At 46.8% G+C, this 24,584-nt stretch overlaps 2 non-coding genes across 2 annotated transcripts; both read left to right on the top strand.

The window, feature by feature from the left end:
• The first annotated feature begins 624 nt into the window (after positions 1-624).
• TRNAT-CGU (transfer RNA threonine (anticodon CGU)) lies at positions 625-697 on the top strand. Its single transcript has one exon. It is a non-coding gene; the product is annotated as a tRNA-Thr (tRNA).
• Positions 698-1,638: 941 nt separating this feature from the next.
• TRNAT-CGU (transfer RNA threonine (anticodon CGU)) lies at positions 1,639-1,711 on the top strand. The gene has a single exon. It is a non-coding gene; the product is annotated as a tRNA-Thr (tRNA).
• The last annotated feature ends 22,873 nt before the right edge of the window (positions 1,712-24,584 follow it).

Consider the following 24,584-nt stretch of genomic DNA (forward strand, 5'->3'; position numbering starts at 1 on the left):
TCTAAAGTGTTTGAGTAGAGAAGACTGTGAACTTATAAAATATTATGAAAGTGAAAAAGCAATATTCTCTTGAACACCATAAAGAAAAGTCTTTCAAACTTAAGACTCAAGGGGGTGCTGTGGCTTAGCTGGTTAAAGCACCTGTCTAGTAATCAGGAGATCCTGAGTTCAACTCTCAGCATTGCCTTGCTTTTCTCTTTGTTATATAACAAATCATTTTCATTCGGTCCTATTTTGATACAATTAAAATATAAAAGTCTGATTAATCTTACTGTTGAACAGATCATCTTAAACCTCATAAAAACCCAAGTATTTTCAAGATTATAGAGTGAATACTGTTATTGCAAAATAAAAAAAGACATATCTATGAAAAAGACGTAGATGACATTACTACCTCTATTTGAGCAATATTAATGCCTTCATGAAAAGAAAATTGTAAAGTATTCAAGAAATGAAATTGGGTTTTATAAGAGTACTTGTTTATTAAAACCTATTAATACTTGTTCAGTGATTGAGTATCTTTTTCTGATTAAGATTACAGTACATATAAAGAAGAATTAATAGCAGGAAACAAATTTTCATCATCAACAATATATTATTCATGAATTTTGCTTCATTGACGTTGGTTCTGTGGCTTAGTGGTTAAAGCACCTGTCTCGTAAATAGGAAATCCTGAGTTCAAATCTCAGCAGCACCTAACTGTTTTCTCCATGCTTTAGAAATAATTTTCATCAAACAAGTGTTGAATACAATTTAAGAATAAACGTCTGGTTCTATGAACTTTAGAAAAAGTTATCATTAAACGAAATAAAATACTTGGTATTGTGAAGATTTTTGTAGGAATGCATTGACTGAAATAGCGAAAAGAAAATGACAAAGAACAAGATAGAGCTGAATGATCACTCGGTTGTTGAATACAACTAATCCATTCTTCAGCAAGGTATATTTTAAAATTCTATGAATAGGGTAAACTTCAAATTAGAGAGGTGTTTTTGAATAAGTGAAGCGTCTTCATCTAAAGTGTTTGAGTAGAGAAGACTGTGAACTTATAAAATATTATGAAAGTGAAAAAGCAATATTCTCTTGAACACCATAAAGAAAAGTCTTTCAAACTTAAGACTCAAGGGGGTGCTGTGGCTTAGCTGGTTAAAGCACCTGTCTAGTAATCAGGAGATCCTGAGTTCAACTCTCAGCATTGCCTTGCTTTTCTCTTTGTTATATAACAAATCATTTTCTTTAGGTCCTATTTTGATACAATTAAAGTATAAAAGTCTGATTAATCTTACTGTTGAACAGATCATCTTAAACCTCATAAAAACCCAAGTATTATCAAGATTATAGAGTGAATACTGTTATTGCAAAATAAAAAAAGACATATCTATGAAAAAGACGTAGATGACATTACTACCTCTATTTGAGCAATATTAATGCCTTCATGAAAAGAAAATTGTAAAGTATTCAAGAAATGAAATTGGGTTTTATAAGAGTACTTGTTTATTAAAACCTATTAATACTTGTTCAGTGATTGAGTATCTTTTTCTGATTAAGATTACAGTACATATAAAGAAGAATTAATAGCAGGAAACAAATTTTCATCATCAACAATATATTATTCATGAATTTTACTTCATTGACGATGGTTCTGTGGCTTAGTGGTTAAAGCGCCTGTCTCGTAAACAGGAAATCCTGAGTTCAAATCTCAGCAGCACCTAACTGTTTTCTCCATGCTTTAGAAATAATTTTCATCAAACAAGTGTTGAATACAATTTAAGAATAAACGTCTGGTTCTATGAACTTTAGAAAAAGTTATCATTAAACGAAATAAAATACTTGGTATTGTGAAGATTTTTGTAGGAATGCATTGACTGAAATAGCGAAAAGAAAATGACAAAGAACAAGATAGAGCTGAATGATCACTCGGTTGTTGAATACAACTAATCCATTCTTCAGCAAGGTATATTTTAAAATTCTATGAATAGGGTAATCTTCAAATTAGAGAGGTGTTTTTGAATAAGTGAAGCGTCTTCATCTAAAGTGTTTGAGTAGAGAAGACTGTGAACTTATAAAATATTATGAAAGTGAAAAAGCAATATTCTCTTGAACACCATAAAGAAAAGTCTTTCAAACATAATGTGAGAAGTTGGCCTGGTATATGCTGCTCACTAGTTCTAGTGATCACCTTGTACCATGCCAAGCAACCCTTATGGTGCAGGTTGTAAAGTCAACCTTATAGACAAGCTATCCTAGGGGTAGCATGGACTAAGCAGTCTTAGGCTAAACTCTGTAAAGGCATGTGAAGCAAGCTGTTTTACCATACACAATCCCATTGAATACCAAATGAAAGGACACCACACATATATATTTTGAAAATATATATATATATTTATTTCTACAAATACCCCCTATACTCTTTATGAGCACAGAAGCAAATGCGTTAAAACAAAACACAGTTTAAATACACAAAAGTTGCACGAATATGGATGAGCCCTAGGGGCCACCTAAACCATATACTAAAATAGTGGTATAAGAACCACTATGGGGAAAGTGAAGAGGCCTAGGGCCTGGGGAATCGCTGGAGCTGATCGGGACTAGCAGTGAAGAAGTCGGGAAAGGCCCGCGGGACTCGGGTGCAGTGCGGAAAGCGCACGCAATACCAATGCAATGTCAATGGTGCGTAAAAGTTACAAAGTTAGTTATTAAGGAACCTTCCGAGTGACCTAGAGGGATGAAACTTTAGACACAGACACTAGAGGTGTGTACCAGTGTGGGAACACCGGCGGAGCTGAGTTACCTCACCCACAGGAACCGGGTGCACAGGGTCGAAGTAGTGTCGGGGTTCGTCACGCAGGTCGATGGTGCTTGGAGCTGAAGATGCTGCAGGCGGCTCGATGTGAAGAGTTCCGGTGGATCCAAGGGTGGATCTGAAGAGGTGAAGACCTGAAAGCAGAGGGGACAATGTTCAAAGTCACTAGCCAGTGACTACCGTGGAACCAGGACGGAACCAGGTGATGTCGGGTGCAAACAGGTGATGTCATGAAGATTGTCTCTGCAGCCACGTGGACACGAAGAGGTCAAGGACGTCCAGGAGTCGGTCACAAGCTGTACCTTGTAGGTTCTCGCTGATGGCGGTGTCGGCAACTTGATTGGAGTAAACAGGCCTTGGCTAAAGCAAGCCATGCAGGAAGTGATTCAAGCTTCTCACTCGGACCAGCAAGGTCAGAGCGGGTGCTCCTTTTCAGGGGAGCAAGGGCCAGTCTAGAGCAACCAGACCAGCAGTGTAGTTTGTCGTTTTCGTCGCCAAGATGGCCGCTAGCCACGTGGCAAGTGGCCGGGATGGCGCGTCAAGTGGCACGGTGCAAAAGGGCTCCACGCAGATCGTGGAGATGCTGGGGGGCTGATCTTTGGTGCAAGGGCTGCTCGAGGATGGGCCTTCTGAAACCCCAAAGCACAGCATCGAGGGTGCCTATGATGCTGCGCAGTCAGCGTTTCAGGGGTCTTCCAAGAGGTCCGGTCCCACGTCTCTCGATGCCTCCACGGGTCCCTTCTTTGCAGGGACTGTGGATCGGGCTGTGAGAAGTCTGGGAGTCTGGGTCTTGTCAGGCTCTGGGCTCGGGCTCCGGCGGCGGCAAAGCAGATGTCGAGTTGCTGGTTGGTGCCTGTGTTCACAGGGTGGTCACTCCTTGGCCACAAGGGAGATTCTCTTCCGTCTTCTGAGCAGCAGAATGTCGAAGTCCAGTCTTCTTCTGTATTTCAAGTTGATTCAGGATGATCTGAAGTCTCAGGACACAGCTCCCACTCTTATTCAAATCTGGGGGGCCGGATCACCTACTAGGTCCCTCCTCTGGGTGGAACCAGGAAGGGGGGTGGTTACACCCCCTTTCCTTTGTCCAGTTTCGCGCCAGGACTGGGGCTGGAAGGCCCCAGCACCGGTTTGAACTGGCCTATGCACAGGGACACCTTGTGTGCCCCAGGCATGTCGGATTCTATTCAGCCCTGTCCTACCCAATACACAAAATCCTGTCTGGGGTGGTGCTAGCACCTCCCAAGGCAGGAAACCCTTTGTCCAAGCTGCCCTCGCTGGAAGGACTCCCAGCAGCAGGAGGTCAGACTTGTGTCTGCGGTGGCAGCATCCATCTTGTGATGCTGAGGCTCTGTTTAACTTTAACCGGGGTTCAGGTTAGGTACATGTCGTGTCCCTCTAGAAGGGTGGAATGCTACCCCCGTCGCCAGAACTGGCGAGGGGGTAGTATTCCAATTCGTATGACACCTTAGTCGACATGTTTTGCTAAAGCCAAACCCAAGATAGCATTTAACCGCGAGGATTATAATGCACTTAAGAGTATATGGTATGGCAGTATCATGAAACAGCTAAAGGACATGGTTCCGAAAGCTGCAGACAGGCTCAGCTCATGCCAGAGCACCATCTCACATATTTCCAAGCACTCTGCCTCCAGGATTGATGAGGCCTTCCATAGGAGTGACTGATAGGAACATATGTGTCCATTTTAGGTTAGGTGTAGGCCTACTACACCTAAGTAAGGGGTGGTTACACCGACTTACCCCAGCTGACTGATCAGCCAGTTGTGTCAAATATGGAGGCCAGGCCAGGGGTGGCACAATACATGCTGCAGCCCCTGGTAGGCCTTGGAAGCACCTATGCCCTGGGTACCTGGGTACACTGTTACAGGGGCCAATAAGGTGAACCAGTTCCAATTGTGTATGTACCTAAGGTACATGGAGTCCATTTTAAGGAGAGAGCAATTAGCCTGGGGCCCTGAATAGCAGGGTCCCAGGCCAACTAAAGTCAAAAATCATCTAAACACCAGGCAAAACGTTTGGGGGTAACCATAGTCAGATATCCACCTTCCTACATAACCCCCCCCCCCAAACGAAAGGAGATAAGGCTATCCTTGACCAGGTAAGCCTATATTGCCTAAGTGGCCATATAAGGAAGAACCTGCTCTGGCTTGGTTACCCCCTGTCTCATGGTCCACTAAGCAGTCCCTCACCCTAAGGGTATCTGAGGGTCTCCACCATAGGGAATCTCTACCTGTGGTGTGTCTTTGCAAAGTTAAAGGCTGGTGTTGGGATGGAGTACCGAAGTGAGATTCCTCTGTAGGGCTCAGCTTCCCCCAACCACTCTCCACCATGTGTGCCTTTCTTTCTTTGACTGAGTTGCACTGTGCTCTCAGGGTCAACCTCTGGCTACCTAAAGCTGGAGGCTGGGTCCCTCTTGTTGGTTTACTGGAGGGACAGTTCAGGTTTGGGCCCTTGGGGTCCCAGGTTTGGCTGTGCCCAACAGAATCCATCTGTGGGAGGTCCCTAACTACTTTTAAGGGGGCTCCCTCAGGAGTTTTTAAAGTTTTCACCTCACTAGGGCTACTAGTTTCGGTGCCCCTAATCTGTTAATTTAAATATCATTTATAATTTAGTTTAATTTAATTTAAATATCATTTATAACGCGCAGCTATGCCCAGTGGGCGTCAAGGCGCCTAAGTCAAATAACAGGCTGTTAGCGGACAGAAACAGAGCCTACTGATATGCATTACTAAAGAGCCAAGTCTTCAGTGACTTCCTAAAGAGGGCAAGGGAAGGCAGTAGTTTAATTTCCAGGGGGAGTGAGTTCCACATCTGAGGTGCTAGTATGGAAAAAGCTTTACTCCCCCATCTAGCCTTCTTGGCTCTGGGAATCACCAGTTGACTAAGCTCACTAGAACGTAGGCATCTGGTCGGAACATATCTAATAAGTAACGACCCGAGAGCATCAGCCGAGCCTGCAGTTAAAGCCTTATATGTTAGGCAGAGGAGTTTAAAAGTAATCCTAGAGGGAATGGGGAGCCAATGGAGGTTCTTCCTCGCTAAGGTCATAGAAGCCAACCAAGGCAGAGCGAGAGCAAACCGAGCTGCCGCGTTTTGGATGACCTGCAAACGCTGGAGCAGGCCCTTGTTGGCCCCGGCGTACAGTGAGTTGCAGTAATCTAGCCTTGAGCCAACAAGGGCGATCACCACCTGTTTCCGTGCCTGTGGGGACAGATAGTGAATGATCCTTTTCAGGGTCTTGATGACACCCCAACAGGTAGCCACCGTTCTATTGACCTGGAGCTCCATGGAGAGCTTGGTGTCAAAGATGACACCAAGGTTCCTAGCAGATTGTGTAGGTATAGGGCAATATATGGGGGTGCTTTATTTGACAGGGGGCCCTTTGGGGCTCACTGTCCTTCTTGTCCTCTGCAGCCCTGGGCTGAGTAAGGCAAGGTAGAGAGGGGCAGGATACCTGCTCCAGACTGGGACCCACCTGAGAAGGGTCCACTGACATCAGAGGCTCTGTCAGGCTAGGCCTGACTACCTCTGGGGCAGTTCCTTCATCAGGGGTAAGATCAGTTCCCTGAGGAGGCTGATCCTTTCCTAAAGTCTGGTGGGAGGGAGATTTCTCTTCCTCCTCAATGCTCTCTGTTTGTGTGGAGTGATCCATCTTTTCAGGCTTCACAACACATGTATCAGTTTGAGTTTGGACTGTGGCCATCACAGCCCCACCAACCTTTTCAGGAGGAGACTCAGTTTGGGTATGGGCTGTTACCATCACAGCCCTGCTAATCTTTTCAGGAGGGAAGTTAGCTGAAGATGGGGTTGAGGTTTGCTCAGCCCTACCAACCTTTTCAGGAAGGACATCTTGGATTGGGGCTGTAGCCATCACAGCCCCATTAACCTTTCCATGTAGATTTACCATTCTAGAATGGGTTTCCTGTTCAACCACAGCCCAGGCTGAGATTTCCAAATCATTACCAAGTAGGCAATCTACAGGCAAGTTTGCTGACACTGCCACTCTCTTTGGGCCAGTGACACCTCCCCAGCTAAGATTGACTACTGCCATGGGATGTTTGGTTTCTATTCCATCAATGTTTGTCACCTGATATGTGGCATCAGGTAAAAGTTGCCTTGAGGGGACTAGACATTCAGCCACCATGGTGATGCTAGCCCCTGTGTCTCTAAAGGCCTCAACTTTCAAGCCATTGATGAGGGGCTCCTGTCTATACTTGCTCAAAGTGTTTGGGCAAGCAGTGAAATTGGCAAACCCCATGCCAGTCTCATAGACAAGAGTATCTGAGTTAGGGGACCTGGATAGGCCAGATTCCACCTGTCCTCCAAAAGTAAACCCACCCAGATTCCTGGGTGTGCTCCCACTTCCTGGGGGATTACTGCTGACAGTAACAGGAGGTGTTGGAGCTGGCTTTGGAGGTCTATTCTCTTTATTGCCATTCTTGGGACAACAGCTGTCTGTTTTGTAATGCCCAACCTGTTTACAGGCATGACAATAAGGTTTTTTCTGGGTTGAAGAAGTGTCTTGGGACCCACCCCCATCCTTGGAGTTTTGGGGCCCTGGGGAAGTCGTCTTTTCCTTACTTTTATCCCCACCCTTCTCTTTAGGCTTGGTAGTCTCTTTCTTTTGGTCACCACCCTGGTTCTTAGGCCTGATCCTGGTTCTGACCCATTTGTCTGCCCTCCTACCCAATTCTTGTGGGGAGGTCAGATCAGAGTCAACCAGGTGATGATGTAGAAGCTGATTTTGACAATTACTTAAGATTTGCTCTCTCATAATTAAATTATACAATCCTGTATAGTCTGTAACCTTACTTCCCAGCAACCAGCCCTCCAGAGCCTTAGTGGCACATTCAACAAATTCAGACCAGTCCTGAGTCTGTGTCTTCTGGGTGTCTCTGAACATTAACCTGTACTGTTCAGTGGTTAAGCCTAACCCATCAATCAGAGCACTCTTCAGGACTAGGTAGTTTCTAGAATCCCCATCACTAACTGTGAGGAGTCTGTATCGGCCTCTACCTTCAAAGGAGAGCCACAAGATTGCTGCCCACTGCTCCTGAGGGACCTGCTGTACTTTGCAAGCTCTCTCAAGTGCAGTCATCCATTTGTGGATATCATCCCCAACTTTGTAGGGGGGCACAATCTTACTCAGGTTTCTATTGTCATAGGACCTGTCTTTATCCTTAGGGATAGTGCTGCCACCAGTGGAACCTAATCCACTCTCTCTAGGCTGCCTTGCTCTAGCAAGTTTCTCTTTGGCCAGGGCAACTTCTAATTCTTGCTTCTGGATCCTAAGTTCAGCCTCTCTCATTTTGGCCTCATGTTCCCTTCTCTGAGGGCTAGTCAACTCCCTTCTGGAGTTGCCATGAGAACCTCTAGAAACATGGGAAATATTGGATTCACCTGAGTGATTCCTCCTCCTCCTATGCTCCTGGTTAAGTCCATTTGGGGGTCTGAATGGGTTGGACCCACCTTCAGTCCCAAATAAGCTTAAGTTAGCCTGGTTAAGCCTGCTGACTAACACCTGGCTATTTCTACCATCATCAGAATCACTTTCTTCCTCCTCCTCCTCTTCTCCTTCTTCCTCAGGCTGAGTATTCCCAGGGGTCTGGTCTTCCTCATCTATCTGGATGACAGGGGCAGGGGCATCAGGGTTATCTTCTTCAGAAGGAGAAACTTCCTCACCAGTCCCTGAGGGGCCTGGTTTGGAGTTCTTTAGAGCTTCAGACTGGTCTAACAGCTCTCTGAGGTGTCCTGCTGTAGGAGGAGGACCTGTTTTGATTCCTCTCATGGAACACAGTTGCCTCAGTTCCTTAAATGGAAAGATAGCAAATTTGGATGGTGCCCTTGGAGGGTCACTCTCAACAGAGTTGGGTCCAGTGGATCCCTCTGCTCCAGACATTGCTCTAGTGTGGTGGATGTGTTGCAATCTACCTACACTTGTGTTTTCCTACAAAACCTATCTAGTAGTTGTAGTCAGGGTGTGCTACTCCCTATCCTCTACAACAACTAAGTTCAGTAGAACTTAAGTATATCTAGTCTTGTTTTAGTGTACCTATCAGGTACCTGTATGATCTTTCAAATGATATTTCCAAAGATTGTAATGGTAAAACAACAGCAAGCTCAAATCCCAATCCGCTGCTCACCAATGTGAGAAGTTGGCCTGGTATATGCTGCTCACTAGTTCTAGTGATCACCTTGTACCATGCCAAGCAACCCTTATGGTGCAGGTTGTAAAGTCAACCTTATAGACAAGCTATCCTAGGGGTAGCATGGACTAAGCAGTCTTAGGCTAAACTCTGTAAAGGCATGTGAAGCAAGCTGTTTTACCATACACAATCCCCTTGAATACCAAATGAAAGGACACCACACAGATATATATTGAAAATATATATATATATTTATTTCTACAAATACCCCCTATACTCTTTATGAGCACAGAAGCAAATGCGTTAAAACAAAACACAGTTTAAATACACAAAAGTTGCACGAATATGGATGAGCCCTAGGGGCCACCTAAACCATATACTAAAATAGTGGTATAAGAACCACTATGGGGAAAGTGAAGAGGCCTAGGGCCTGGGGAATCGCTGGAGCTGATCGGGACTAGCAGTGAAGAAGTCGGGAAAGGCCCGCGGGACTCGGGTGCAGTGCGGAAAGCGCACGCAATACCAATGCAATGTCAATGGTGCGTAAAAGTTACAAAGTTAGTTATTAAGGAACCTTCCGATTGACCTAGAGGGATGAAACTTTAGACACAGACACTAGAGGTATGTACCACTGTGGGAACACCGGCGGAGCTGAGTTACCTCACCCACAGGAACCGGGTGCACAGGGTCGAAGTAGTGTCGGGTTTCATCACGCAGGTCGATGGTGCTTGGAGCTGAAGATGCTGCAGGCGGCTCGATGTGAAGAGTTCCGGTGGATCCAAGGGTGGATCTGAAGAGGTGAAGACCTGAAAGCAGAGGGGACAATGTTCAAAGTCACTAGCCAGTGACTACCGTGGAACCAGGACGGAACCAGGTGATGTCGGGTGCAAACAGGTGATGTCATGAAGATTGTCTCTGCAGCCACGTGGACACGAAGAGGTCAAGGACGTCCAGGAGTCGGTCACGAGCTTTCCCACATAGGTTCTCGCTGATGGCGGTGTCGGCAACTTGATTGGAGTAAACAGGCCTTGGCTAAAGCAAGCCATGCAGGAAGTGATTCAAGCTTCTCACTCGGACCAGCAAGGTCAGAGCGGGTGCTCCTTTTCAGGGGAGCAAGGGCCAGTCTGGAGCAACCAGACCAGCAGTGTAGTTTGTCGTTTTCGTCGCCAAGATGGCCGCTAGCCATGTGGCAAGTGGCTGGGATGGCGCGTCAAGTGGCACGGTGCAAAAGGGCTCCACGCAGATCGTGGAGATGCTGGGGGGCTGATCTTTGGTGCAAGGGCTGCTCGAGGTTGGGCCTTCTGAAACCTCAAAGCACAGCATCGAGGGTGCCTACGATGCTGCGCAGTCAGCGTTTCGGGGGTCTTCCAAGAGGTCCGGTCCCACGTCTTTCGATGCCTCCACGGGTCCCTTCTTTGCAGGGACTGTGGATCGGGCTGTGAGAAGTCTGGGAGTCTGGGTATTGTCAGGCTATGGGCTCGGGCTCCGGCAGGAGGCGGCGGCAAAGCAGATGTCGAGTTGCTGGTTGGTGCCTGTGTTCACAGGGTGGTCACTCCTTGGCCACAAGGGAGATTCTCTTCCGTCTTCTGAGCAGCAGAATGTCGAAGTCCAGTCTTCTTCTGTATTTCAAGTTGATTCAGGATGATCTGAAGTCTCAGGACACAGCTCCCACTCTTATTCAAATCTGGGGGGCCGGATCACCTACTAGGTCCATCCTCTGGGTGGAACCAGGAAGGGGGGTGGTTACACCCCCTTTCCTTTGCCCAGTTTCGCACCAGGACTGGGGCTGGAAGGCCCCAGCACCGGTTTGAACTGGCCTATGCACAGGGACACCTTGTGTGCCCCAGGCATGTCTGATTCTATTCAGCCCTGTCCTACCCAATACACAAAATCCTGTCTGGGGTGGTGCTAGCACCTCCCAAGGCAGGAAACCCTTTGTCCAAGCTGCCCTCGCTGGAAGGACTCCCAGCAGCAGGAGGTCAGACTTGTGTCTGCGGTGGCAGCATCCATCTTGTGTTTAACTTTAACCGGGGTTCAGGTTAGGTACATGTCGTGTCCCTCTAGAAGGGTGGAATGCTACCCCCGTCGCCAGAACTGGCGAGGGGGTAGTATTCCAATTCGTATGACACCTTACTCGACATGTTTTGCTAAAGCCAAACCCAAGATAGCATTTAACCGCGAGGATTATAATGCACTTAAGAGTATATGGTATGGCAGTATCATGAAACAGCTAAAGGACATGGTTCCGAAAGCTGCAGACAGGCTCAGCTCATGCCATAGCACCATCTCACATATTTCCAAGCACTCTGCCTCCAGGATTGATGAGGCCTTCCATAGGAGTGACTGATAGGAACATATGTGTCCATTTTAGGTTAGGTGTAGGCCTACTACACCTAAGTAAGGGGTGGTTACACCGACTTACCCCAGCTGAGTGATCAGCCAGTTGTGTCAAATATGGAGGCCAGGCTAGGGGTGGCACAATACATGCTGCAGCCCCTGGTAGGCCTTGGAAGCACCTATACCCTGGGTACCTGGGTGCACTGTTACAGGGGCCAATAAGGTGAACCCGTTCCAATTGTGTATGTACCTAAGGTACATGGAGTCCATTTTAAGGAGAGAGCAATTAGCCTGGGGCCCTGAATAGCAGGGTCCCAGGCCAACTAAAGTCAAAAATCATCTAAACACCAGGCAAAACGTTTGGGGGTAACCATAGTCAGATATCCACCTTCCTACATAACCCCCCCCCAAACGAAAGGAGATAAGGCTATCCTTGACCAGGTAAGCCTATATTGCCTAAGTGGCCATATAAGGAAGAACCTGCTCTGGCTTGGTTACCCACTGTCTCATGGTCCACTAAGCAGTCCCTCACCCTAAGGGTATCTGAGGGTCTCCACCATAGGGAATCTCTACCTGTGGTGTGTCTTTGCAAAGTTAAAGGCTGGTGTTGGGATGGAGTACCGAAGTGAGATTCCTCTGTAGGGCTCAGCTTCCCCCAATCACTCTCCACCATGTGTGCCTTTCTTTCTTTGACTGAGTTGCACTGTGCTCTCAGGGTCAACCTCTGGCTACCTAAAGCTGGAGGCTGGGTCCCTCTTGTTGGTTTACTGGAGGGACAGTTCAGGTTTGGGCCCTTGGGGTCCCAGGTTTGGCTGTGCCCAACAGAATCCATCTGTGGGAGGTCCCTATCTACTTTTAAGGGGGCTCCCTCAGGAGTTTTTAAAGTTTTCACCTCACTAGGGCTACTAGTTTCGGTGCCCCTAATCTGTTGATGGGGGTGCTTTATTTGACAGGGGGCCCTTTGGGGCTCACTGTCCTTCTTGTCCTCTGCAGCCCTGGGCTGAGTAAGGCAAGGTAGAGAGGGGCAGGATACCTGCTCCAGACTGGGACCCACCTGAGAAGGGTCCACTGACATCAGAGGCTCTGTCAGGCTAGGCCTGACTACCTCTGGGGCAGTTCCTTCATCAGGGGTAAGATCAGTTCCCTGAGGAGGCTGATCCTTTCCTAAAGTCTGGTGGGAGGGAGATTTCTCTTCCTCCTCAATGCTCTCTGTTTGTGTGAAGTGATCCATCTTTTCAGGCTTCACAACACATGTATCAGTTTGAGTTTGGGCTGTGGCCATCACAGCCCCACCAACCTTTTCAGGAGGAGACTCAGTTTGGGTATGGGCTGTTACCATCACAGCCCTGCTAATCTTTTCAGGAGGGAAGTTAGCTGAAGATGGGGCTGAGGTTTGCTCAGCCCTACCAACCTTTTCAGGAAGGACATCTTGGATTGGGGCTGTAGCCATCACAGCCCCACTAACCTTTCCATGTAGATTTACCATTCTAGAATGGGTTTCCTGTTCAACCTCAGCCCAGGCTGAGATTTCCAAATCATTACCAAGTAGGCAATCTACAGGCAAGTTTGCTGACACTGCCACTCTCTTTGGGCCAGTGACACCTCCCCAGCTAAGATTGACTACTGCCATGGGATGTTTGGTTTCTATTCCATCAATGTTTGTCACCTGATATGTGGCATCAGGTAAAAGTTGCCTTGAGGAGACTAGACATTCAGCCACCATGGTGATGCTAGCCCCTGTGTCTCTAAAGGCCTCAACTTTCAAGCCATTGATGAGGGGCTCCTGTCTATACTTGCTCAACGTGTTTGGGCAAGCAGTGAAATTGGCAAACCCCATGCCAGTCTCATAGACAAGAGTATCTGAGTTAGGGGACCTGGATAGGCCAGATTCCACCTGTCCTCCAAAAGTAAACCCACCCAGATTCCTGGGTGTGCTCCCACTTCCTGGGGGATTACTGCTGACAGTAACAGGAGGTGTTGGAGCTGGATTTGGAGGTATATTCTCTTTATTGCCATTCTTGGGACAACAGCTGTCTGTTTTGTAATGCCCAACCTGTTTACAGGCATGACAATAAGGTGTTTTCTGGGTCGAAGAAGTGTCTTGGGACCCACCGCCATCCTTGGAGTTTTGGGGCCCTGGGGAAGTCGTCTTTTCCTTACTTTTATCCCCACCCTTCTCTTGAGGCTTGGTAGTCTCTTTCTTTTGGTCACCACCCTGGTTCTTAGGCCTGATCCTGGTTCTGACCCATTTGTCTGCCCTCCTACCCAATTCTTGTGGGGAGGTCAGATCAGAGTCAACCAGGTGCTGATGTAGAAGCTGATTTTGACAATTACTTAAGATTTGCTCTCTCATAATTAAATTATACAATCCTGTATAGTCTGTAACCTTACTTCCCAGCAACCAGCCCTCCAGAGCCTTAGTGGCACATTCAACAAATTCAGACCAGTCCTGAGTCTGTGTCTTCTGGGTGTCTCTGAACATTAACCTGTACTGTTCAGTGGTTAAGCCTAACCCATCAATCAGAGCACTCTTCAGGACTAGGTAGTTTCTAGAATCCCCATCACTAACTGTGAGGAGTCTGTCTCGGCCTCTACCTTCAAAGGAGAGCCACAAGATTGCTGCCCACTGCTCCTGAGGGACCTGCTGTACTTTACAAGCTCTCTCAAGTGCAGTTATCCATTTGTGGATATCATCCCCAACTTTGTAGGGGGGCACAATCTTACTCAGGTTTCTATTGTCATAGGACCTGTCTTTATCCTTAGGGATAGTGCTGCCACCAGTGGAACCTAATCCACTCTCTCTAGGCTGCCTTGCTCTAGCAAGTTTCTCTTTGGCCAGGGCAACTTCTAATTCTTGCTTCTGGATCCTAAGTTCAGCCTCTCTCATTTTGGCCTCATGTTCCCTTCTCTGAGGGCTAGTCAACTCCCTTCTGGAGTTGCCATGAGAACCTCTAGAAACATGGGAAATATTGGATTCACCTGAGTGATTCCTCCTCCTCCTATGCTCCTGGTTAAGTCCATTTGGGGGTCTGAATGGGTTGGACCCACCTTCAGTCCCAAATAAGCTTAAGTTAGCCTGGTTAAGCCTGCTGACTAACACCTGGCTATTTCTACCATCATCAGAATCACTTTCTTCCTCCTCCTCCTCCTCTTCTTCTTCCTCAGGCTGAGTATTCCCAGGGGTCTGGTCTTCCTCATCTATCTGGATGACAGGGGCAGGGGCATCAGGGTTATCTTCTTCAGAAGGAGAAACTTCCTCACCAGTCCCTGAGGGGCCTGGTTTGGAGTTCTTTAGAGCTTCAGACTGGTCTAACAGCTCTCTGAGGTGTCCTGCTGTAGGAGTAGGACCTGTTTTGATTCCTCTCATGGAACACAGTTGCCTCAGTTCCTTAAATGGAAAGATAGCAAATTTGGATGGTGCCCTTGGAGGGTCACTCTCAACAGAGTTGGGTCCAGTGGATCCCTCTGCTCCAGACATTGCTCTAGTGTGGTGGATGTGTTGCAATCTACCTACACTTGTGTTTTCCTACAAAACCTATCTAGTAGTTGTAGTTAGGGTGTGCTACTCCCTATCCTCTACAACAACTAAGTTCAGTAGAACTTAAGTATATCTAGTCTTGTTTTAGTGTACCTATCAGGTACCTGTATGATCTTTCAAATGATATTTCCAAAGATTGTAATGGTAAAACAACAGCAAGCTCACATCCCAATCCGCTGCTCACCAATGTGAGAAGTTGGCCTGGTATATGCTGCTCACTAGTTCAAGTGATCACCTTGTACCATGCCAAGCAACCCTTATGGTGCAGGTTGTAAAGTCAACCTTATAGACAAGCTATCCTAGGGGTAGCATGGACTAAGCAGTCTTAGGCTAAACTCTGTAAAGGCATGTGAAGCAAGCTGTTTTACCATACACAATCCCCTTGAATACCAAATGAAAGGACACCACACATATATATTTTGAAAATATATATATATATTTATTTCTACAAATACCCCCTATACTCTTTATGAGCACAGAAGCAAATGCGTTAAAACAAAACACAGTTTAAATACACAAAAATTGCACGAATATGGATGAGCCCTAGGGGCCACCTAAACCATATACTAAAATAGTGGTATAAGAACCACTATGGGGAAAGTGAAGAGGCCTAGGGCCTGGGGAATCGCTGGAGCTGATCGGGACTAGCAGTGAAGAAGTCGGGAAAGGCCCGCGGGACTCGGGTGCAGTGCGGAAAGCGCACGCAATACCAATGCAATGTCAATGGTGCGTAAAAGTTACAAAGTTAGTTATTAAGGAACCTTCCGAGTGACCTAGAGGGATGAAACTTTAGACACAGACACTAGAGGTGTGTACCAGTGTGGGAACACCGGCAGAGCTGAGTTACCTCACCCACAGGAACCGGGTGCACAGGGTCGAAGTAGTGTCGGGTTTCGTCACGCAGGTCGATGGTGCTTGGAGCTGAAGATGCTGCAGGCGGCTCGATGTGAAGAGTTCCGGTGGATCCAAGGGTGGATCTGAAGAGGTGAAGACCTGAAAGCAGAGGGGACAATGTTCAAAGTCACTAGCCAGTGACTACCGTGGAACCAGGACGGAACCAGGTGATGTCGGGTGCAAACAGGTGATGTCATGAAGATTGTCTCTGCAGCCACGTGGACACGAAGAGGTCAAGGACGTCCAGGGGTCGGTCACAAGCTGTCCCACGTAGGTTCTCGCTGATGGCGGTGTCGGCAACTTGATTGGAGTAAACAGGCCTTGGCTAAAGCAAGCCATGCAGGAAGTGATTCAAGCCTCTCACTCGGACCAGCAAGGTCAGAGCGGGTGCTCCTTTTCAGGGGAGCAAGGGCCAGTCTGGAGCAACCAGACCAGCAGTGTAGTTTGTCGTTTTCTTCGCCAAGATGGCCGCTAGCCACGTGGCAAGTGGCCGGGATGGCGCGTCAAGTGGCACGGTGCAAAAGGGCTCCACGCAGATTGTGGAGATGCTGGGGGGCTGATCTTTGGTGCAACGGCTGCTCGAGGTTGGGCCTTCTGAAACCCCAAAGCACAGCATCGAGGGTGCCTTTGATGCTGCGCAGTCAGCGTTTCGGGGGTCTTCCAAGAGGTCCGGTCCCACGTCTCTCGATGCCTCCACGGGTCCCTTCTTTGCAGGGACTGTGGATCGGGCTGTGAGAAGTCTGGGAGTCTGAGTCTTGTCAGGTTCTGGGCTCGGGCTCCGGCGGGAGGCGGCGGCAAAGCAGATGTCGAGTTGCTGGTTGGTGCCTGTGTTCACAGGGTGGTCACTCCTTGGCCACAAGGGAGATTCTCTTCAGTCTTCTGTGCAGCAGAATGTCGAAGTCCAGTTTTATTCTGTATTTCAAGTCTAGTTCAGGATGATCTGAAGTCCTGGGACACAGCTCCTACTCTTATTCCAATTCTAGGGGCCGGATTACAGGCTAGGTCCCTCCTCTGGGAGGGACCAGGAAGGGGGGTGGTTACACCCCCTTTCCTTTGTCCAGCTTCGCGCCAAGACTGGGGCTGGAGAGCCCCAGCACCGGTTTGAACTGGCCTATGCACAGGGACACCTTGTGTGCCCCAGGCATGTCTGATTCTATTCAGCCCTGTCCTACCCAATACACAAAATCCTGTCTGGGGTGGTGCTAGCACCTCCCAAGGCAGGAAACCCTTTGTCCAAGCTGCCCTCGCTGGAAGGACTCCCAGCAGCAGGAGGTCAGACTTGTGTCTGCGGTGGCAGCATCCATCTTGTGATGCTGAGGCTCTGTTTAACTTTAACCGGGGTTCAGGTTAGGTACATGTTGTGTCCCTCTAGAAGGGTGGAATGCTACCCCCGTCGCCAGAACTGGCGAGGGGGTAGTATTCCAATTCGTATGACACCTTACTCGACATGTTTTGCTAAAGCCAAACCCAAGATAGCATTTAACCGCGAGGATTATAATGCACTTAAGAGTATATGGTATGGCAGTATCATGAAACAGCTAAAGGACATGGTTCCGAAAGCTGCAGACATGCTCAGCTCATGCCAGAGCACCATCTCACATATTTCCAAGCACTCTGCCTCCAGGATTGATGAGGCCTTCCATAGGAGTGACTGATAGGAACATATGTGTCCATTTTAGGTTAGGTGTAGGCCTACTACACCTAAGTAAGGGGTGGTTACACCGACTTACCCCAGCTGAGTGATCAGCCAGTTGTGTCAAATATGGAGGCCAGGCCAGGGGTGGCACAATACATGCTGCAGCCCCTGGTAGGCCTTGGAAGCACCTATGCCCTGGGTACCTGGGTACACTGTTACAGGGGCCAATAAGGTGAACCAGTTCCAATTGTGTATGTACCTAAGGTACATGGAGTCCATTTTAAGGAGAGAGCAATTAGCCTGGGGCCCTGAATAGCAGGGTCCCAGGCCAACTAAATGTTTCCAAGGCAAGATGGCGGCGGCTCACTAGACCGCTGTGAGACACTCTCCCGTGCTGTGCCTAAAATCAATGGGCTAGGAGGGTTTGGACCTTGGACGCTCACTGCAGGCCCGCTGGAGAATGCCACACGCAGATAAAGTGACATTGGAAGGGGCTAACCATGTTGGAACGGCGGTGGCATAAAGCAGGGGTGAAACATGAAGAATAACGAATGAAGAATAGAGAAATGGATTGCGCCTACCTTGATGTAATAAGAGACCCGTCATCCTCATCCTCATCCTCACTGGAGCAGTCACGGCCGCTACTCCACTGCATCGCGTAAGCCCTTGGACTTACGGTGTTAAGGCTTTTCATTCAACTTCGCACCATCAGAGAATTCCAAGACAAGCCAAGTGCTCTTGTTACTGATTTTACCGTGCAGAGCAGGCAGATGGCTCCGAAGAATGCAGCAGCGGTGGCGGCCGCTTCTAAAACCCGGGCTGCCAAACAAGTGCTTCGTGATCAGAAGCTGGCGGCAAGGCGCGCCGGCTCCCTGACAGATGAAACTGCTGGCTCCAATGGGGGGCAGGCTCTGTCCCAGCTAAGGCATCAGAAAGTGGCAAAAATCACCAGCGTCCCGGGCCCCTCTGTTGTCGACCTACTTCGGAAGACGCCAGCCGGAGCCGCGTCATCCCCCTCTCCCCTTCACGCAACAAGCGGACCGCTGATTGTAGCAGTGACCCGCTCCAAGCCTCTCGAGGGAGTTTCAGCGAGTATCCCGGCCACAGTCTCAATCACAGCCGTAGCTGACACGGCACCGCCACCACTGCAAGGCTTGGCAGTCTCTGTGGAAAGCCTAGGAGTTTTTGCTGAAAAGACTGATGAGACGGTAGGGGGAAAAACCCTAACGGTGCCTGTAACACTGAATCCCCAAGCGCAAGCAGCATCAGCGGCCTTAGCAGGGGTGGATGTACCGCCTCAGGAGCCAGGTCTGTTAATAGCTGTGCCTACAACGTTTATTGTTAATGAATCACCAAAAGCTCAATCACAATTACAAGATGATGTTGCACTTACAAATGGCACAGGCAGTACAGCTAATATGCCCAAACAGCCACGGGCCGAAACTCTGCTTGCTCCATCTAATATGGCTAATGAGGGGGGCAATTTAACATCGCTCCCTCCTGAACACACTATGACTCAGGCACAAGGCACTTTGGCTGTAGACATACTATTGGGCAATGGAAACGAAAATGAAGAGGGATCAGCAGTGTCTATACCGGACCCTGTAAGTGGAGCTGGGATCACTTCTGACACAGACCTAGAACCAACAGAATTCTATACTATTTCCGAAGGCCGCGGGGACCTAGGGAGGCATCAAGATTTGGATTCCGATCTATATTCCCTATCCGATTTGCACTCAGGCTCCAGCACCAGCACACAAGATAGCGATGCGGATGAGCTATTGGACAAAACCACAATGGGGAAGCACACAGTGATTTAAAAAAAAAGAAACCATCACGCCGCAGCAGGACGTATTCGGGATTATGTTCCTGCGACAACCTTTAGCTCTCAGGGGCCCTCCCCCTCGAAGGAGCAAAATGCTACCTTAACATCGGTAATGGACACGGTGTTGCAGGCGATTGCCTCCCATAGGGAGCAAACCTCCAAAGATGGCCGGAAGGCTCAGCAAGCCCTACAAAAGGTACAAGGCGTGGTACGAAAGCTCTCCAAATCTGTAGCGGCCTCCAACGCAAGAATGGCAGATATGGAAGACCGGATAGTGGTCAATGAGGCTGAGGTAACTGTGGTGAAAGAACAGGTCGATGCCCATGACGCAGAACTGACTGATGTAAGGTGGAAACTCGAGGAGATGGAAAATCGCATGCGCCGCAACAACCTCCGAATACTGGGGGTTCCGGAGAAAAGCGAAGGAGACAACATACGCGGTTATGTGATTCAGCTCTTCAAAGATACATTTCCCGAACTATCTTCTTGGAATTGGGAGCTAGAAGTCCAGCGTGTCCACAGAACCCCGCTTACACTACGGGATAATAACTCACAAAGCAAATACCCCAGGGCGAAACTGGTCTATTTCGGCAATTTTCTTCTGCGCCAAACTATCGCCGAGAAGGCGAGGCCCGAAGCACATCGGTCTCGAGGTGACATTTCATACTTTGCTAGGCCGGATTTTTGTCACACAACTGTGGAGCGGAGATGGCGGCTTCGTCAGCTAATTAAACCCTTTATGGACAAAAAGGCCAAGGTTTATTTGAATAACCCTGCTACGCTTAAAATTTTATATAAGGGTCAGGTTAAATTCTTCACCTCTGAAATTAAAGCGAAGGCCTTCTTAGACAGCCTGACCTAAATATGGGAATATGAGATAATGATACCTTTCAGTAAGAACACTAAGGTCAGTGATTAGTAATCAGTGATTACTATGTTTTCTACTTAATCCCCGGCTGGTGGGTTTTGACTTATGACATAGAAGGTATAAGCATACTTAATGGGACTATCTAGTTCTAGTTTTTGGCACCTATCCTTATTGCCATGCTAATCACCTAGAGCAGGAATATGATGCCTTTATCGCTGCTCTAATGATCTACTGTTCACCACTTATGGGCTTCTCATTTCACTTCAGTGGGCATCATAAGGTCCTAAATTGGTTATCCTTTACCAGATTTAATTTCTTTTTGTATCTCTCCACCAGCCCACATATCCGCTATTAGATAAACACGGAATTAGTAATATGGCACAGCGCGGGGGGTGTTTCTCCATCACTACAGACTCTAGCTAGAGTCTATATGCCTCAAAGGGTGGTGTTTGGGGGGTGGGGGTTGGGAAGGGGGGTGGTGGTAAAGGGGGTGAAGGGGGGGGGGGGGAAATGCAAAAAAATTGGCAAACTCGGACGCAAGCTGAGATGTACACAAAAATTATGGTTTGATGTGAACCAGCATAACCAAAGTAAAAAGCAAAATTGTACTACGCAGTTTGAGAACATTAGTGGCGCAAGGTTCCTATATGCTAAATCTGGGCTAGACTTTCATGTCAGTAAATGGGGAGAATAAGTTTATGCACCTGGAATGTGGCAGGCCTTAATCATAAAAATAAAAGGGCCCAGCTATTTCAATTGACACGTCAGAACCCAGTCGACATAATATGCCTGCAAGAGACACATATAGCATACGCAGACAGAGATTTACTCAAAGTACCTGGTTATAGCCTCATGGCTACTACATCCCAGACATCCAAAACCAGAGGGGTAGCCATTCTAGCTAAACCTATAATAGGTACTCCAATTCGTAAATTGGCCGACAAATATGGTAGATGGGTCATAGTTCAGCTGCAGTTAGGTATTACTATTTGTGTAATTTATGGCTCCAATTTAGATGACCCAGATATTTTTCGGGAACTTGAAATTGAACTGGCTTCTTGGGTTGGTCCTCTGATTTTTTGCGGGGATTTTAATATTGATATGGGGCTGCCCGCAGAGAACCACCCGTCTGTAAAGTATAAAGGGCGTAAACCGAAGGTATACAGCGCACTAAGGCGGTTGATGAAAAGCCATAATCTAGTGGATATCTGGGGGCTGCTTCGGGGGCCAAACACAGATGGTTTTACCTACTTCTCTTTCCCCCATAATAAATATGTCAGAATCGATTATATTATGTCATCTATAGAGGAGGCGGATATTATAGAAATAACTAAATCCCCGAAAACAATATCAGATCACAATGCGCTGACCATCATTTTCGATACTGTTAGCATGGTTAAGCCACAGACTCAATGGACCTTTGACAGGAGATTATTGGCCAATCAGGAATATATAACCTATATTAAATCATGGGCCCAATCCTTTTTTGACTGTAACCAGTTTAGTGCGCCCCGTTTAATAGTATGGGACTGTTTTAAAGCAGCATTGAGGGGAGAAACTATTTCATATGTAACAAATAAACGAAAGAATGAAAAGCAAACTAATACACAACGTATGCAAGAACTCTCTAGTCTCGAGACTTATCACGCCTCCCAATTAAATCAGGTTCAAAGAGGTCAAGTAGTTTCTACCTCAGATCCTGGAAAAACTTTAAACAAAATAATGATACCTAAAAATGAGATCAATAGTATGCTCATTCAAAAAGCTGCCGAAACGTATCAGGCCAATAAGACTAGACTGTATGAAACAGGAGAAAACGTGGGAAAGCAGCTAGCATTACGTACCCGACAAAAACAATCATCGGGCAGTATTAAAAAGATAGAATTCGAGGGTAATGAGCATACAACTCCTAAAGAGATTGTTAAAGTATTCCAGAAATATTACCAAAATCTTTACGACAGCGATATCACACACTCTAATAGCAATATAACAACATTCTTAAATACTTGGCTCCCAGACCAGGCTATACACAAAACTATTGATGATGAGACCAAGGCTAATCTGGATAGAGAAATTACGCTTATTGAAGTCGAGATTGCGTTAGCTGAGCTGGCCAACGGTAAAGCGGCGGGACCGGACAAAATTCCATTGGATCTCTATAAAATCCTTGGTGATCAAATAACCCCCTTTTTGCTTGATCTCTTCCTTGGAGTGCAATACCACACAATCCCTCCAGAGTCATGGAAGCAAACAAATATAATAATTTTTCATAAAAAGGGCAAACCACCTCACCTACCTTCCTCATATAGGCCCATATCCTTGATCAACTCCGACTCAAAGCTATATGCTAAGATATTCGCAAACCGGCTGAGTGGGGTCATCGAGCATCTTGTGTCCCCCTGGCAACACGGCTTTATCCCTGGCAAGGATACCACAGACCATACTCGGAGAGCCATAACCCTGTTTGACATCATGGGCGCCACGGGGGGAGAGATGTCGATGATCCTCCTCGATGCCGAGAAGGCATTTGATCGAGTATCATGGCAGTTTCTTTGGAACATTCTGAAAAGTAAAAACTTTGGTAATAACTTTATTAAAGCCATTAAAGCCATTTACTTCAACCCCACAGCCAAAATCACCATAGGCAGCAATGAGTCGGAGTTAATCAAGGTACAAAGAGGCACAAGGCAGGGGTGCCCATGCTCCCCGGCTTTATTTGCCCTCTATATTGATCCCCTTATTCAGAAGCTATTAATTTCACCCGCAATCCAACCAGTCATTACCGGGTCTTTCTCCACGAAAGTCATGGCATATGCAGACGATGTCGCTGTTATAACTACCAATCCCTCTGAAGCAATTTTTGAAATTGAGACAATCACTCAGGCATTTGGGCTATATTCAGGGTACTCTTTGAATAGGGACAAAACGATGGTACTAGCCACTAACAACACTCATTACGAAAGTGTACTTAGGGTAAAACAGGCTACATATCTAGGAGTATGCCTCTCTACGGAGGTAAGCAAGATTAGCAATCTAAATTACTCCCCCCTTATTGATAAAATTAAAGGAGATCTTAGAAGGGTAGATAACCTGCATCTGTCGATAATCGGCAGGGCCAATTATGTTAAAATGAATATATTCCCACGGGTCTTATATTTTTTTAGAGCAATCCCTGTACTGCCTGGAGAACACTTTATCAAGACTATTGATTCTCTTATTTCAAAGTTTATTTGGAGTTATGGAAAAATAAGACGGGCCCTCCCTCTGCTGGCGCTACCTCAAGATAGAGGTGGCTTAGCTTTACCGAATTTAAGATTATATTTTTGGGCAACACTAGTACAATATATGGACCCACTTTTGACTGCTAAACCTGGGGCTTAAACCTCTATAGCTCCATATATCCCGTCGATATATGAGCTTAGCTTGGGGGAGAAATATAAGGGGCTGTTTTTAAGACAGGTGGAACCATCATACTACAAAAAAATTAAATTAAAGACAGTATTAGATGCTGGAGCGGTATGGAAAGCTATCTGCAAACATATGGATATTCCCACATTTACGAAATATACACCACTATGGCATTGCAAGATTATCCCCCCCATTCTTAACGACATTAGATCCAAGAGGTGGGAGCTCCTTGGAATTAATACAATAGGCGATTTTTTTGGTTATAACATTCCATCATCTTTTGACTCCTTTCAAGAAAGATACAACATTCCAGCTTGCGATTTTCTAAAATTCTATCAAATATCGTCCAGCATCTGCAATATTACACCAAAAATTCGACTAGATAACATACCATTATTGGACAGTATAGGGAAAAACTCTACAAGAATTGGGGTTTTATATCAGATGTTTATGGCCAATACTCCAGACGACCTCGAGCGTACGGAACAATCTTGGGCCTCAAAATTAGCTAACCCCAATGTAGATATAGATCTCTCGCTAGCTCTTTCAGCAAAGCTCTTTATAGCCTCTAATCTAAAGGCCCAATATTACAAAACCATATATAATCTATACTATACACCAGCTAAATTATTTGCTTGGGGGCTCAAGACTGATGACAATTGCCCTAGATGTAAACAGCCACTTGCAAATCTCTTGCATATGTTCTCTGAATGTCCTTCATTGGCAACAGTTAAAGCTATGATATTAGAGTACTGGGCCCAAATCTTTGGGCATCGGGTAAGAGACTCTACAACATTGTATTTATTGGGCCATGATGACTCCCTGGATCACAATAGCGAAGAACAGGCGGTACTCTTTCTGGGGTATGCTGTACTTCGGATAATTCTGGCAGCCAGATGGAAAGATGCAGAGCCCCCTAACTTTCATATGTGGCTTAGTCGATTTATTGCCATCTATAAACAGGAAATCGCAATCTAAGCCACAAGAGGTAGGAAAATGAGGGCAATAGGTAAACAGCTGTGGGAGCCCATTACTAAGTGGTATGATACTGAAAGTGGAAATCTTGTTTTGGATGGATGACTTGTTTCTTGTTACTGTGCTTCCTTTCGTTT

The sequence above is a fragment of the Lissotriton helveticus genome, chromosome 4_1 (assembly GCF_964261635.1).
Source record: "Lissotriton helveticus chromosome 4_1, aLisHel1.1, whole genome shotgun sequence".
Classification (NCBI taxonomy): domain Eukaryota; kingdom Metazoa; phylum Chordata; class Amphibia; order Caudata; family Salamandridae; genus Lissotriton; species Lissotriton helveticus.